We start from the raw sequence: 16,390 nt of genomic DNA, 5'->3' as shown, positions 1-16,390 counted from the left end.
TGGATAACTTATAAATAAATTTACTTGGCTCATGATTTGGGAGACTGGGAAGTCCAAGAACATGGCACCAGCATCTGGTGAAAGTCTTCTTACTGCATCTTAACATGGCAAAAGGGTATCACACGGTAAGAGGAAAAAGTGTGTTTGTCACCTCAGGTCTCTTCTTCTTTTTATAAAGCCCCAAGTTGCATTATGAGTGCCCCATCCCAATGACCTTATCTAATTCTAATTACCTCTCAAAGGCTGAAATTCCAATCAACATATGAATGTAGGGATTAAGTTTCCAGCACATAAAATTTGGGGGTCACATTCAAACCATAACATTCCACTCTTGACCCCCCAAATTAATCTCCTTCTCGTGTGCAAACTACATTAATCCATCCCAACAGCCCCAGTCTTAACTCAATCCAGCAGCAGCTCAAAGTCCAAAGTCCAGAGTTTCATCTAAATCAGTTATGGGTGTGCTTAAGGCATGATGAATCCTGAGGAAAATTTTCTTCGCTATCAACCTGTGAAATCAAAACAAGTTACGTACTTTACAAAATACAATGATGCGGCAGGCATAGGATAGACATTTCCATTTCAAAATAGGGAAGGAGGCTAGAAGAAAGGGGTAACTGATCCCAGGTAAGATCAAAATGAAACAGGGAGCACAAATTAAGTTGAAAAACTAAAGAATAATCTTCGCTGTATGTACCACCTCTCCGATACACGGAGGTGAAAGTTGTGTTCCCAAGTCCTTGGGCAGCCTGACACATGGCTTTACCCAACTCAACCCACACTTCAGTTCTCCTAGTCTGGCACTGCACACTGGTAGCTCTGCAGTTCTGAGGTCCCCATAGTGGTCCACTAGGCATGGCCTGGTGGGCCTAGTGGCAGCTGTGACCCCACATTTATTTTTTGTTTACATTTTTTATTTCAATAGCTTTGGGGGTACAAGTGGATTTTTTGACATGGATAAATTACACAGTGTTGAATTTTGAAGTTTTATTGCACCTGTCACCCAAGTAATGTACATTATACCTAATGCGTAATTTTTTTATCCCTAACCTCCCTGCCACTCTCCTTCTTGTGAGTCTTTAGTGTCCATTATATCACTCTGTATGCCTTTGCATATTCATAACTTAGCTCCCACTTATAAGACATCATCTCATTCCTTTTAATGGGTGAATAGTAGTCCATGGTGTGTGTGTATACACACACACACACACACACACACACACACACACACACACACACATATATATAGAGTACATTTTTAAATCAACTTTAGTTGATGGCCACTTATGTTGGTTCCACATTGTTGTAGTTGTGAATTGTGCTGCTATAAACATATGTGTACCAGTGTCTTACTCATATAACAACTTCTTTTATTTTGGGTAGATACCCAGTAGTGGGATTGCTAGATTGAATGTTAGGTTTACTTTTAGTTCTTTAAGGAATCCCCATAATGTTTTCCATAGAGGTAGTACTAACTCACATTCGTACAAGTAGTGAAAAAGTGTTCCTTTTCCTCCATATCCACACCCATGTCTATTGTTTGCCAGTTTTTTAATAATGGCCATTCTTGCAGAAGTAAGGTGATCTCATTGTGGTTTTAATTTGCATTTCACTGATGATTAGTGATGTTGAGCATTTTTTCATATGTGTCTTGGTCATTTTATTGTACATCTTTTTTCGAGAAATGTTTATTTTTATCATTTGCTCACTTTTTGATGGGATTATTTGTTTTGTCCCACTGATTTGTTTGAATTCCTTGTATTTTCTGGATAGTAGTTCTTTGTTGGCTTTGTAATTTGGAAAAATATTTTCTCCCATTCTGTGGGTTGTCTATTTACTCTGCTGCTTTTATTTATTTTGCTGTGCAGAAGCTTTTTAGTTTAATTAGGTCCCATTTATTTATTTTTGTTTTTGTTGCATTTGCTTTTGGTGACTATTGGGGGAACCTGCCCCTGATAGTTAACGTGGGTTCTTTCCTGTTTCGTTAAGCATCAGCTGGTCTGAGAAACAAAGGAAAAGAATAAAAAAGAGAGAAATTTTAAAGCTGGGTGTCTGGGGGAGACATCACATGTCGGCAGGTTCCGTGATGCCCCTGAGCCGTAAAACCAGCAAGTTTTTATTAGCGATTTTCAAAAGCAGGAGGGAGTGTATGAATAGGGTGTGGGTCACAGAGATCACATGCTTCACAAGGTAATAAAATATCACAAAGCAAATGGAGGCAGGGCGAGATCACAGGACCACAGGATGGGGTGAAATTAAAATTGCTAGTGAAGTTTCGGGCATGCATTGTCATTGATAAAATCTTATCAGGAGACAGGGTTTGAGAGCAGACAACCAGTCTGACCAAAATTTATTAGGCGGGAGTTTCCTCATCCTAATAAGCCTGGGAGTGCTGCAGGAGACCGGGGCTTATTTCATCCCTTTGTCTTCGACCATAAAAGACAGTCGTCCCCAAAGCAGCCATTTTAGAGGCCTATCCTCAGGGGTGCATTCTCTTTCTCAGGGATGTTCCTTGCTGAGAAAAAGAATTCAGCGATATTTCTCCTATTTGCTTTTAAAAGAAGATAAATATGACTCTGTTCCACCTGGCTCACCAATAGTCAGAGTTTAAGGTATCTCCCTTGTTCCCTGAACATTGCTGTTATCCTGTTCTTTTTACAAGATGCCCAGATTTCATATTGTTCAAACACACATGCTCTACAAACAATTTGTGGATTCCCAAGAGCATAGTGCCAGCAATTGGTGATGATCTCCTCACCACATCATAACATAGCAGGGGGCATCGCATGGTGAGAGGGCAAGAACATGCCTGTCAGCTCAGATCTCTCTTTCTCTTCTGATGAAGCCCCACTCTAATGATCTTATTGAATCCCCCTGAAGACCCTACCTCCAATCAGCATATGAATTTGGGGATTAAGTGTCCAGCACATGAAATTTGGGGGGCATATTCAAATCATAGCACAGTTCTTTGTGCTTATCTGCACTCAATTTTAAGCTAAAGGATTTTCTGGAATCAGGACCAAAATAGTCTCAACCACCTATCATTGTAATGTAATCAGAGATTGTACCACAAGTTTTTCTGATTCCACCCATTCTTCTTCCTATTTTCCAAACCATCTCCTTTTCATTTCACAAAAGACCCTTACCAACTGGTCTGGGAAACTCAGCCCCGATTGGATCCAAATATTCAGTAGGAAAGGATATAATGACTTTGGGGTTAGTTTTGAAGTGTTTCTTTCCAAGACTTAAATAAGTTTTAGACTCTCAAGGAAATGGCTACTCCCTTGCTCATCTGTCCACGTGGTGGTGGGAAGAAACAGTTTTTGTTACATGTGTTTTGTATTCTGTACTATATCATCTATTTTTTTTTTTTGACAGAGTTTCACTCTTGTTGCCTGTGCTGGAGTGCAATGACTTGATCTTGGCTCACTGCAACCTCCACCTCCTGGGTTCAAGTGAGTCTACTGCCTCAACACCCTGAGTAGCTGGGATTACAGGCATGTGCCACTATGCCCAAATTTTTTGCATTTTTAGTAAAGATGTCTTTGACCATCTTGGTCAGGCTGGTCTTGAACTCCTGATCTCAGGTGATCTGCCCGCCTCAGCCTCCCAAAGTGCTGAGATTACAGACATGAACCCTTGTGCCCGGCCATCATCTATTTTTTATAACATTTCTACAAGAGAGATATTTCCTAGTGCTTATGTTGCATAAGTAAAATGAAACTCAGAGAAATTTAATTATTTGCCTCAAATTGCACAACCAAGACTTGACTATAGATGTTATAATGGCAAATCAATGAGAATTTCTGTGGCATACATGTATTTTTTTATTCTAAAAATGATAACTGAAAATAATGAAAGCAAAAACTACCTATAAGATAACAAGAAAATTTTTATTCCAAATTATATTTAAACTATGTTTAACACTCTCACTGAATACTGTAGATTTGATGAAGTGTTTTACAATATTGTACTATCAGTTTTTCATATTATTCTCCCTGAGTGAAACCTTTGTTTCATATCATTGTCCCCCTTTAAACAGTGTATGTGACTTAGCAAGACCTTTTTTAAAAAAATCTTTATTCCTAAAATGTATTAAAAAAAGTTTATCTCCTTCCTTTCTCATTCAAAGAACATTTAAAATAAATTAATTTTCTTTAATTTGCCTCAAAGAACAAAGGGTCTTTATGATAAGATCAGATTAACTTTCATTGAATCTCTATTTCTAACCAGGTATCCAGAGATTTAAAGAAAATAGAGATAAAACAAAGAAGTCCTAAAATTTCTGTCTAGCAGGGTGAATGTTCTCCATAGTAATAGATTTTTTTCATATTCTTGTAAATAGAATTGGAGAAAAAAGTGTAAATATAGAGCATTTCATTTGAGTATTAATAGATGCCCAAAGAAAATGGTAACTGACTTCCCTTTATAGTGCCACTCCAAAAGCTGTCACTTGAGTAAATTTCAGGAAAAAGGAAAGAAAAAAGAAAGAAAACTTTCTCATCCAAAAAACAAGCATGTTCACCCTAAACTAACTTGATCTTTCTTATTAACCAAATAATTTTAGAAATGTTATAAAGAAGAAAGAGGCAGGACTTCTGGCTATGGACAAATGAGGAGATTGGCAAATTTTCCCTTCCAAAAAGCAATGATAAAATGGAATAAAGTTAATGAAAACATCTATTTTTATGTTCTTTTAATTGATCAAAGGTGATTTTTGAGAAGCTCTTCTGCTTTAGAACTGCTTCACTTTGGGTAGTGACAGTGTGAATTTACAGTGCTCGTGCCTGTGGCTACTCCTCACAGTTCTGTTTGAAGTGATAAAGAATTCTCCTAGGCAATGGCATTGTTGATGAAATAGACAATCTTTGTGGTTTAGAAGTGGGGAGGAATAGTGATTCTACTTGCTTGAGGTTGTGCTCATTGTTGAGGCATAGATATGCTTGTTTAAGGCATGCAAGGCAGAAACTATAGAGGGCCCAAGCTCTCCATGTACTCTTACTCAACTCTGTGTGCAGTCATGAAGGATACTTGAAAAGAACCAATGGAAAGTAAAAGAGATATCAGATTGTAAAAAAAATACCCTGAAGTTTGAATGTATATCTCTAAATACAAATAGATGTACGAAAAGCTTTACTGGCTCAAGACTCTTGAGCACAATTTCTCTCAAATCCTTAGCTTGCCACCTAATTATACAGACACAGAAGTGACTGCTAGAACATTTGGCTTACATTTAAGCAAGAATTAAAAACAGAACAAAACATGGACAGACAAACGAAAACTTAACATGGACATTAGGGAGTACAAACCATGGAGGAGACAGATCTCATAGATTTAGCTCAGGTAAATCTAAACCCTAAAATAAACAAACAAAAAATACAACAAACAAACAATCTTAGCAAATTTATAAAAAGGTAAAACAAAACATCAATTTATAAGGAGAAAAATAGAATAGAATTCAGAGATGCTATGATATGCTGTCTATAAAAAATTGAGACATCCAAAGATACAGGACAGTTAAGGAGGGAGAAACGGTCAGTAGATATCAGTTTTATCAAATAAAGACTTCAGAAAAGCTATGAAAAGTAAGTTTAAAAATAGAAGAAAATCATATCTAAAAAGTTAATAGTGTAATTACAGTGAATCAACAAACATAAAACAAAATAAGGACAGATAAATTATTTGAAGAGGACCAAATGGAAATCATGGAGTTTAGAAAAATGCAATTGAAATTTAGAAAATTCAGAAGAGCTCAGCAGCGGATTTGAGGTGGCAGAAAAATTAGTGAGTCTGAAGGTAGATCAGTACAAACTATTCAACTGAAGAAAAAACACACAAGATAAATTAAAGAAAAATGAGCAAAGCCTTAGAAATCAGTGTAACACCATAAAGTATATCAATACATGTATAAAGAAAATCTCAAAGCAGGAGAAAGAGACAAAAAATTGAAAAAATAATAGCTGACACATTTCCAAATTGATGAAGACATTTCTGTATACTTTTGAATATAAAAAATAAACCCTAACTCCTTGGTAGAATAAATACACAGAGAGACATACCTAGATGTATCAACCTGTTCAAAACAAAGCATCAGGTCTTGAAAGCACTAAGAATAAAACAGCCCATTACTTATACATTGGATTACCATCTGAAACAATGGAGCACACAAAACAGTGAAATGACAGATTCAAAGTTCTAAAAGCACAACAAACCCACTTTGAAAATAAAGAATTCGCTCTCTAGCAAAACTCTTCTTTAAAAATGAAGGCAAGGGAAGGATACTTGGAAATAAACAAAGGCTAAGATAGTTAGTTCATAGCAGACTTTCCTTTGAATACTAAAGTCCACGAGACCTAAAAGAATTGATATCAGATAGTAATTTGAACTCACAGAAATAAATAAAAAATCTCAGAAGTGTTAAATATGTAGATTAACAAAAAGCAGTACGTATGTGTTTATTTCTTCTCTTAACTTCTTTAAAATATATGACTGATTAAAGCAATAATTACAATACTGTATTATGTGGCTAATAATTAAAGAAAGTAAAACCAGAGCAAGGTGAAGAGAAGAAATAATAGAGATTAGAGTAGATATCCATGAAATTAAGAAAATACAATATATAAAGTTAATTAAACAAAAATTTGTTCTTGGAATATGTCGACAACACTCACAAACTTTAGCTAGACTAAGAAGAAAAGAGTGAAAACACAAACTACCAAAAGGAGAAACAAAACTAGAGACATCACTACAAACCCTACACAACTGAAAAGGATATAGGTAGATATAATTAACAACTTTGTGACAATAAATTGGACAACCTAGATAAAATAGACACATTCCTATGAAGGTAGCAACTACTAAAATGACTCAACACAAAGCACAAAATCTGTTAGACCCATATAATATGTAACAAAATTAAACTTGTAATTAGAAATAGTCCCCTTCAAATAAGCCCAGGTTCAGGTAGCTTCATGGGTAAACTTTATGAAATATTTAAAGAATAAACAATACACAATCAGTCTTCAAAAGTTTTTGAAGAAGGGGGACTACTTTCCAACTTATTCTAGGAGGTCAGTATTATTCTGAGACCAAATCTAGACAAAAGACATGACAGAAAATGAAACTAAAGGTAAGTATTCATCATAAAAATTATGCAAAAATTCTTAACAAAGACCAGGGTGGCACTTCACACCAGTAATCCCAGCACTTTTAAGGCAGAGGTGAGAAGATAGCTTGAGGCCGAGAGTTTGAGATGAGCCTAGCCAACATGGAAAGATCCTATTCTACAGAAACTTAAAAAAAAAAAAAATCAGGCATGGTGGTGTGTTCCTGCAGTCCCATATACTTGAAAGGCTGAGGTGGGAGATTTGCTTAAGCCCAGGATGTCGTCAGCAGTTAGTTATGATGGCACCACTGCACTCCAGCCTCTGTGAGAATGTGAGACCCTCTCTAAAAAAACACTATGATGTTGTGATTTGTCTCAGAAATGGACGTTTGACTAACATCTGAAAACTAATTAATGACTTCATCATATTAATATAATAAATCATGTTTGGTAAATTTTTTTCTATAATAAACCAAATAGTAAATATTTTAGACTTTGCAGTCCATATGACAGCTGTTAGAAATTATTCAGCTATGCTGAGTAAGTAAATGGGCACATGTGTGTTCCAGTAAATATTTGTTTACAAAAGTATTTATTCACAGGTGGAAGGCAGAATTTGGAACATGATTTGTGTTTGCCAATCCTAGGAGAAAGAAGGAAGGAAAACAACATAATCATCTCAAAAGAAAAAAAAAAAGTCAAAATCCATTATCTTGTCATGATAAAAACTCACAAGAATTTAGGAAGATGAGTGGGACCCATTGGCACAATGGATAACATGTCTGACCATGGATCAGAAGATTCCAGAAATTAGGAAGAGAAGGGAACTCCATCAACCAGCTAAAACATGAAATATCCACAGTTAACACCGTGGTAAATGGTGAAAGACTGAATGTTTTCCCCTTAAGGTCAGGAAAGGGACAGTAATGACCACCCTCACCACCTTTATTTATCAAGGCACTGCTAGTTCTTGCCAGTAAAATAATGTATCCCCTAACCCTTATCTGCCTCAAAAACCAAAAAGCTATCCATATTGGAAGGTAAAATTATCTTTATTCACAATCATATAAACGAACATAAAACTTAGTATACAAGTTTGAGTTTAAAGTTAAACTTTAAATCACAAGGTAGAAAATATTTGAAAAGTAAAAGTGTTTATATCATAAAAAAAGAAATAAGTAGTATCAGAACAATGTGTCCAAATAGTGACTACTTTTTTGCTCACTCTTATCCATGATTGCAGAGGAAGCAAGGGTGTCCTGACAATGAGGCATAAATACTACAGCCTAGTCAGAAACAACGTAGTTGTAGATGCTGGGTCAAGTGAACTCCAAAGCTGAAATAAATAGTGTTTTGAAAATATTAGAAGTTCATTTTGTTGATCCTCAAATAAGCAATTATTCAAAATTGAAACTGAATGCAAAGCTTTGCTCACTGGTGCGGAGTAATTGTTTCTCCTTTGCACCCTATTTCTCTCTTCCCTCTAGTTCAAAGTTAGCTGCTTGAAGAAAAAAGATCAAGGGTTTAGCCAAAATCCCTGTTTTCCCAATAGGACTGACAGCCATACACATCCATCTGAATAAGCTGGGGAATTTTGGGGAGGTGAGACACTCAAACACATATGGCTCTGTTGATGTAGGCACACACATCCCCATCTTGTGCAGCAGAGGTGCCTGAATTCAACTGATAGGATTTCAACAAATTTTGCAGTACAGGAAGAAAGCAAAGAGGATGTTGTCAGTACAGCCAACTTTCAGCCAACTTAATGTACTATTGTTGTGACTTCCTCTGCTAAATGCACATTTGGCTTTGGCTTATATACTTTTACTATGAATACTCAAAACCCCAGAGGGGATTATCCTGATCTGGAAAGGTTGCATGGAGAATAGTACTAATAATATCAGCACATCACATCCCAAATGACCTTTGAGATAAAGGACTCTGTGATGGATGATTTTGCTGATTGGAACCTATGACAAAGTGAGGCAAACCTGGAAGCACTCATTAATTTAATACTGCTTAAACATGGCTACAATGTATACAGCAACTGAAAAGTACCTATTAGTGTTCTCCTAAAGTAAAACTGAAGTAGAAGTAGTAGTTCTACCTCTACTGAAGTAGAAGTGAAGGAGAACACTAATAAAGCAATAATTATAATACTATATTATATGGCTAATACTTAAAGAAAGCAGAATCCCTAACTTACATGGGTCTCATGAGTCTGTGACCTGATAGTCTCCATTTAGGGAGGGCCAACTGAAATTCAGTGACTAACAAGATAAGACAAGACAAAAATACTTCTCATGTCAAATGGAAGTTCAGGAATAAACAGGCCTCCAGTAGCATGACAGCATTACATGAAAAAGTAATGGTTAGGTCTTTGTGGGACAATGTTAGACCATTCTGCCATCTGAAGCACCAGTGCCAGTTCAGTAAAACCACCAATTCACAGAAGTCTCCCTAATTGTTTGGAGCTGGTTCACTGATACATTAGCTAAGCTGAAAACTGATTACATGTACTAAGTTATTGTAGCTGTAACTCAGCGCTTGCTATTCAGAACTGAAAAGGTATGTGGTAACTTCATTCAATGGGTAGAACTAAGTAATTTTTAATAACGCTTGCTGGTGCTTCCCCTGATGGAATTTCCTTGTTTTACTTATTCCTGGGATATTTCTTGCAACCCGTTTTGTTTTAAATTTAGAAAGCTACAAACTAGCAGATTAAAAACAGATAAAACTATCTGAATGACTCATGCAGTTGCTCATGGTAAGTGTCCATTCCCTGATGAGACTAACTGAAATCAAGCTGCTGATGGAGACTGCAATACCTAGAATGCCACCATTGTCGTCTAGATCCATCATCATACAGCACATGGAAATATCTCCACAATTATAGACTAGGGAAAAAGTAAAAGATTCTGTTTCTGTTGCAGGGGCAACCATTGCATACCAGATTTGTGAGTCTTGCCAAAGTTCGTTGAGTCCACCTCACTTAGTATTCCAGGTCCATACACCTTTGTAAGGAAGTTTGGCCACTGAATGAGTATGTCTCCAGAAAAAGATCATTTTCTCTTGGCTGCTCCATGGGTTATGAGAAAATAAAAAAGAGTGGTAAATGGACCTATTCTAAAAATTCAGGTTTCTGTCCTGACCATTCCTGGGTAGGATGGTTCATTCTTTCTTCTAATGGCAAATCCAGGTTTGCCTGACGGATGCAGTTTTAGTGTGGCAGCCCATCCAAGATGGGTCCTAGGAGAGATAAGCTTAATTCTGACTTAGCCACCTGGAGTTTTCAGTTGGGTTGACATAGGCCTTCACCATAAGGCTAATAATCACTTAGCTGATTACTACACTGCTCACCAAAGTTACCCACATGGAGCAAAGTCGGGAATATAATATATTTCTGTAATTTTACAATTTTTTTTTCCTCTTGTATGTGAACATTCCCAGTGTAAATCCTGAGTGTAAGGAAGGGCTGATTGAAAAATATAGTACAGTCATAGCTATTATAAAGAGCTGTGCCTAGATTTTGGTAATGGAGGGGAAATAACAACCTAGGAACTGGAGGAGGGAGCATCTCAGATCCTGGAAGCTGTTGGGGTCGGGGGAAGAGACATTTATAATCTTTGCCTTTCAAAACTTCTCTATGAACCTTCCTTATGAAGTAAAACACTCTGTGTAGCTCTCCAAAACTATTGAAAGCACCTTAAATGTAGCAAGGTTTGTGGTCAAGAAAGGGTTAATTTAGAAGGCCTGGGTGACTCAAACCTTACACATTCCAAAGTAAGGCCTGTGTCCAAGAGTATCCTTTGGCAGGATCCTGAGTGATAACTGCTAAGCCCTTGGAATATTCTGCTTGATAGAAATGCTTCTGTATGCCCTAATCAGATGAGGTTGTCTTAACATTGTGATTTACAGTGAAGGAATCTTTTTTCTCTGGAGGGGATGAGTATCTGAGGTTAGTTGCATAGGCACTGCATGCCTGTGTGACTGATCTTCAATAATATCCCTTTACTGCAAGGCATGGGTTGGCAACACTTCCAACATTAGACAATGCTGCTGGAAGAATTAAGATCATCCTCATGAAACTCTACTGGGAGGGGACATCTCAAAACTTGGCCCTGTTTCCTTTGTACCTTGCTCCACGAGCCTTTCTCGTTGCTGATTTTGACTGGTATCTTTTCACTGTAATAAAATCATAACACTGAGTAAAACAAGTTTCTTTTTTTTTTTTTTTTTTTTTTTTTTTTTAGTTCTATGGGTCATTATACTGAATCATTGAGCCCAGGGGTGGTCTTGACGTCCTCTGATATAGTGTACCATCCCCTGCTAGAGGCCTCTTACCATGCTCTAATTGCCATTCCCCTTAACATTACTGGGGAGTCATCAGAAAAGATTAGGCGGTGGTCCCAGTTCTTGTACCTTCAGGCAAAACATACCACAGCTCCTACAGATGTCTTCTTCTTCCACTCCTGTAGCTAGTAATTTCATGGTGTGGAGGGATCACTTGGCTTGTGGTATGGACAAACATGACAGATAGTACAGACTGACTTAAGACACTTCATACAAACAAGAACTTAACTCAATTATTTGAAGTAACTATGATGTCTAAGAACAACCAGCTAGTCAAATGCATCCCAAGACTGACGTAAGTCACACCCGGAGGGACCTCAAAATTTTAAACAATACTTCCTTGCCAGAGACACCATGTGTGCTCCTCGGATTATACTTCTTATGTGGAAGTCAGGCATTTTCTTGCCAAAACACAGTAACTTTCGCTATAGGGGTGGTCATAAGAGACCTTCAAGGGTTTAAGAAAACAACAACAATACATCATGTAATCCTGGATGACTGTAGAGATCTCCCAGAGGCATAATAGACTCAACATTTTTGCAGGCTCTGTGGTCGTATATTTTTTTCAAATGAATAAAAAGGTGGTGCAAAATGTGTTCCTGACTTTCGCTGAAGTGAATAATGACACCACTTGAGCCATGGAAATCATTCAGGTCTGACTCTACTCTCTGAACAAGGGTTGTTACGAATAATAGAATTGCCCTAGATTTCCTCCTTGTAAGCCAAAGAGGAGTCACACATTCATTAATACATCCTGTTACATCTGAATTAATTCCTGGACCAAGAGGTAATTTCAATATAGAAAGACAGCCACGTGGCATTTGCAGGTAGATCTTGATGGATTATGATATTTGATTAGTGGGCTTATCCTGGGTCCCTAGGCCATGGCTGAGATCAATGCTGCAGATTAACCTCATCTTGCTGATTCTAGTCCTATTTGTTTTAAAGTTAGTTACTCTATGAGAAAAAATGAACAGTTATGGTCCCAGCTTCTGTTGGTCAGATTAGAGTGGTCAACAGATTGATATAATCATGGAAAACTTCATCAAAAGTCAAATGAGTGTCAAAACTAAGGATAGATATTATTAAGAGACAATTTTCCATGTTTGTTTTTATCTTTTCAGTGCATCTAGCAAGTCAGGCACTAATTGCTCTTTGTTAAGGACTATTTTTCCAATGTCATTTGTAAGTATAACAGCTTTGGAAGACGAAGATAGTGTTCCCCACTGGAATGAAAGCAAAGCATGCTTGTCGACCATTATGAAGATTCTAGTTCCCTAAGCCCAGGGCTGCCTGATAGCATGTGCAGCAGGTATCCATCTGTGCCAATCCATGTCATTCAGGTGAGGTGAGAGGAAGTCAAGCAAATATGCCGGCGTGTATGCCGCCTTTTGTGCAGTAAGTGATACAGACCTTTGTCTCTCACCTAGGAGTCTTTTGTCTTCTACTAGCATCTATGAAAATACGACAGACTAATTTGTTAGCTTGTAAGTAAGATAAAATATCAGACCATTCACAGCAACAACACACAGAGTAGGAGTAATTCTGCTTGGTATCATTCAAAATATACCCTCTATGGTTATCATAAAAAATCACTTTTGAGCAGCTCCTGGGAAGTTGTTTTGTCAAATTCAAAAGAACATAGGCTTTGGAATCAGAAGGATCAGAAAAGAAAATACAGGCTCACTATTTGAACATTATAATAATATCCATAATGTAAATATATTATGATGAATAAATGTAATTGCATTAATAACAAAGCTATTATTTAGCTCCTGGCCTAATAAAATCAATTGATGATTTTTTTTTTTTGATATTTCTAAAAGAGTTGGAAACTAATTTGAGAGGCACATAAAGAAAATGAGCACAAATAAAAACATTAAATAGAATATATGTATACGTCACACACTTATTTAAGGAATAAATTGAAAATAAAGCAAAAGTAAAAACAGAAAAAAGCTATAATTATATCATATAGAACAAATAATTGTTAATATTTTAATGTATGTTCTTTTTAATGTAATTTTTAATAGTAGATTTTAGAAAATACTATGTGTTTTGCATCCTAAAGTAGAAGCAGCTTGATACTGGTTCTGGTGAATTCATTTTCAAGAAAGAAAATATGTTAATATCACAATCCAGAAAGCGTGGCTGTTGAATTTTTGTTAAATCTACTAGTTAAGAACATAAATGGAACGTTCATAGAGACTTTTCTTTAGCCCAACCATCTGGACACTTGCTGTATTTTGATTAAAAGCAAAAAAGCCCATTTGACTAAAACTTATAATACACTTAAATTCCGGGCTTCTATAGAAAGAAAACCAGAGATAAAATAACATGTAAAAACTGTGAAAAAAAGTCATTGTTGCATCGAAAAATTCCATTAATTATAGTAATTATCTATGATTGGAACTCTTAAAACATCTGCAGTGAAACAAGTGGCTATGCTTCAACATGCTCATTTCATATTTCAATCACTTAAATATAGCTATTGTTAAGGAATTAGTTGGAAGTCATTAAAAAAGTAACTTGCAAAAAACCCATTCTGCCATATGAGAAAGACAAAATTGAAGAACTAATAAAAGAAAATGTGCCCAAACATTATGATCTCCATCATTAAATATAAATTAGTATAAAAACGAAGAACATCCAGTTGACAATTAACTTCAATTGTATGTCTTTATTTACATATTTAGATCATTAATTCTATTAGCTAATTAAAGTCTGCAATAATGTAATTGTAATGAATCCTCATTCAGTGAAGCAAAAACTATCGATTTATTCAATGAACATTTTGTCAGGTAACTTCTATGTGGAGTAGGTAACTTCTATGTGGTTTTTCACATGGAGAAAACGTGGTAATGCTTCCAATTCTAGTGATTTATTTGAATCACTAAGTTTGGATTCAAAATACCTTCAAAACTGAGAATACATATTGAAAACATGAAAGGTATATCACACGATTTTTTTGTGTGTGATACTATAAAATTATAATAGAAAACAACTTACAATATACAATTTAAAATACATTATTAAATTGAAAGGATGAACAAATACTATGCGTCATCTCAATGGATAAAATAAAGAATGTTAAATATATTAAATGAGAAGAGTATATTACACATGGGTTGTGGAGCTGTAGGTAAATCTATTATTTGTGCTTTTCCAATTTCTAAAATTGTAGCAATGTACAACTATTTATTTTGTAATCTAAAGTACTTGTTTTTTTTTGTAAATTTATTTTTGCTTTTTTTTTGAGACGGAGTCTAGCTCTGTCACCAGCCTGGAATACAGTGGCACAATCTTGGCTCACTGCAACCTCCACCTCCCAGGTTCAAGCAATTCTCCTGCCTCAGCCTCCCGAGTAGCTGAAACTACAGGCGCGAGCCACCACACCCAGCTAATTTTTGTATTTTTAGTAGAGACAGAGTTTCACTATGGTGGCCAGGATGGTCTCGATCTCTTGACCTTGTGATCCGTCTGCCTCAGCCTCCCGAAGTGCTGGGATTATAGGCTGAGGTACTTATTTTTAAAAGAACAAAAAGTCTTATATCCCATTTTCTCATGTTTGTATTATATTGAATAAAGTAATATAGTTAATACTAATATACAAGTATAATCAAAATACAAAGACTCAAATCAGATGACATGGCTTTTATTCTGGGTCATCCATTAATGATCTCTTTGATCCTGAGCACAAGATTTTTGGCCTGTTTTCCTCTACTTGTATTTTGATTGATTTTGACTCGACTAACTCTATAATCTTTTTCACCTCTAAGAAAATAATTATTATTGTTAAGTTATCTAGGAGTCATAATGCCAGACTACTCCTAAAGCATATCTTTGGGGACGAACGAAGCAATCTAAATTGGGGAGGTGCTGTCTTCTATAAATCAGACAAATGGATTAAGACCAGGGCTACTTCATCTTACTGATAGACTTGCTTCTAAAGAGCTGTGTATACATTGAATTATTCCAAATGTTTACCCATGTAATGTTAAAAATGTTTTCTCTGTATTTCACATTGATTTCCTTTCTTCCTTCCCTCCTTCCTTCCTTTCTCCTCCCTCCCTCCCTCTCTCTCTCTCTCTCTCTCTCTCTTTCTTTCTCTCTCTCTTTCTCTCTTTCTCTCTTTCTCTCTTTCTCTCTTTCTCTCTTTCTCTCTTTCTCTCTTTCTCTCTTTCTCTCTTTCTCTCTCTCTCTTCTTTCTTTCTTTCTTTCTTTCTTTCTTTCTTTCTTTCTTTCTTTCTTTCTTTCTTTCTTTCTTTCTTTCTTTCAGATGGAGTCTTGCTCTGTCGCCCAGGCTGGAGTGCAGTGGCACAATCTCTGCTCACTGCAAGCTCCGCCTCCCGGGTTCACGCCATTCTCCTGCCTCAGCCTCCTGAGTAGCTGGGACTACAGGCGCCCGCCACCGCCCCCGGCTAATTTTTTATATTTTTCGTAGAGACGGGGTTTCACCATGGTAGCCAAGATGGTCTTGATCTCCTGACCTTGTGATCCACACGCCTCAGCCTTCCAAAGTGTTGGGATTACAAGCGTAAGCCACCGCACCTGGCCTTCACATTGACTTTCAATTGGATATAGCTCTCAGACTTTTAGCAGTAAGTTTTAGACCCTTTATATTTCCATTCAGTTATATTAAATAGTGAAGAAATCTGTGCATAAACAGTTCAGAATAATGAAGCCCTTAACTATTTCAGCGAGGTCTATTAACAGCGATCTGCTTTGATAAATGAAAAAATATTAGTTATTTGTTTAATGGCTAATACAAAATGGAGTTTACTGCTTTGATAAAATAAAAATTAGAATTTTTGTCTATAAACCCCTAGTTTTGGAAGATATTTAGTATTTTAAATTATTAGGACTCTGAAGTGTGTTTTCCTTGATTGAATAATTCATTTATTCATTGAGGAAATATTTTGTTGGAAACCT

The 16,390-nt window shown here is 36.3% G+C and overlaps 1 long non-coding RNA gene across 1 annotated transcript in view; it reads right to left on the bottom strand.

The window, feature by feature from the left end:
• LOC140709370 (uncharacterized) overlaps positions 1–6,150 on the bottom strand; it is a 68,018-nt gene extending 61,868 nt beyond the window's left edge. Inside the window, exon 1 of the long non-coding RNA XR_012089879.1 lies at positions 6,060–6,150. This is a non-coding gene — a long non-coding RNA (uncharacterized lncRNA). The remainder of the gene's footprint in view (positions 1–6,059) is intronic.
• Positions 6,151–16,390: the final 10,240 nt, after the last annotated feature.

This window comes from Chlorocebus sabaeus, chromosome 20 (genome assembly GCF_047675955.1).
Source record: "Chlorocebus sabaeus isolate Y175 chromosome 20, mChlSab1.0.hap1, whole genome shotgun sequence".
Classification (NCBI taxonomy): Eukaryota; Metazoa; Chordata; class Mammalia; order Primates; family Cercopithecidae; genus Chlorocebus; species Chlorocebus sabaeus.
The sequence above is the reverse complement of the archived record's forward strand: the minus strand, read 5'-3'. Positions and strand labels throughout refer to the sequence as shown.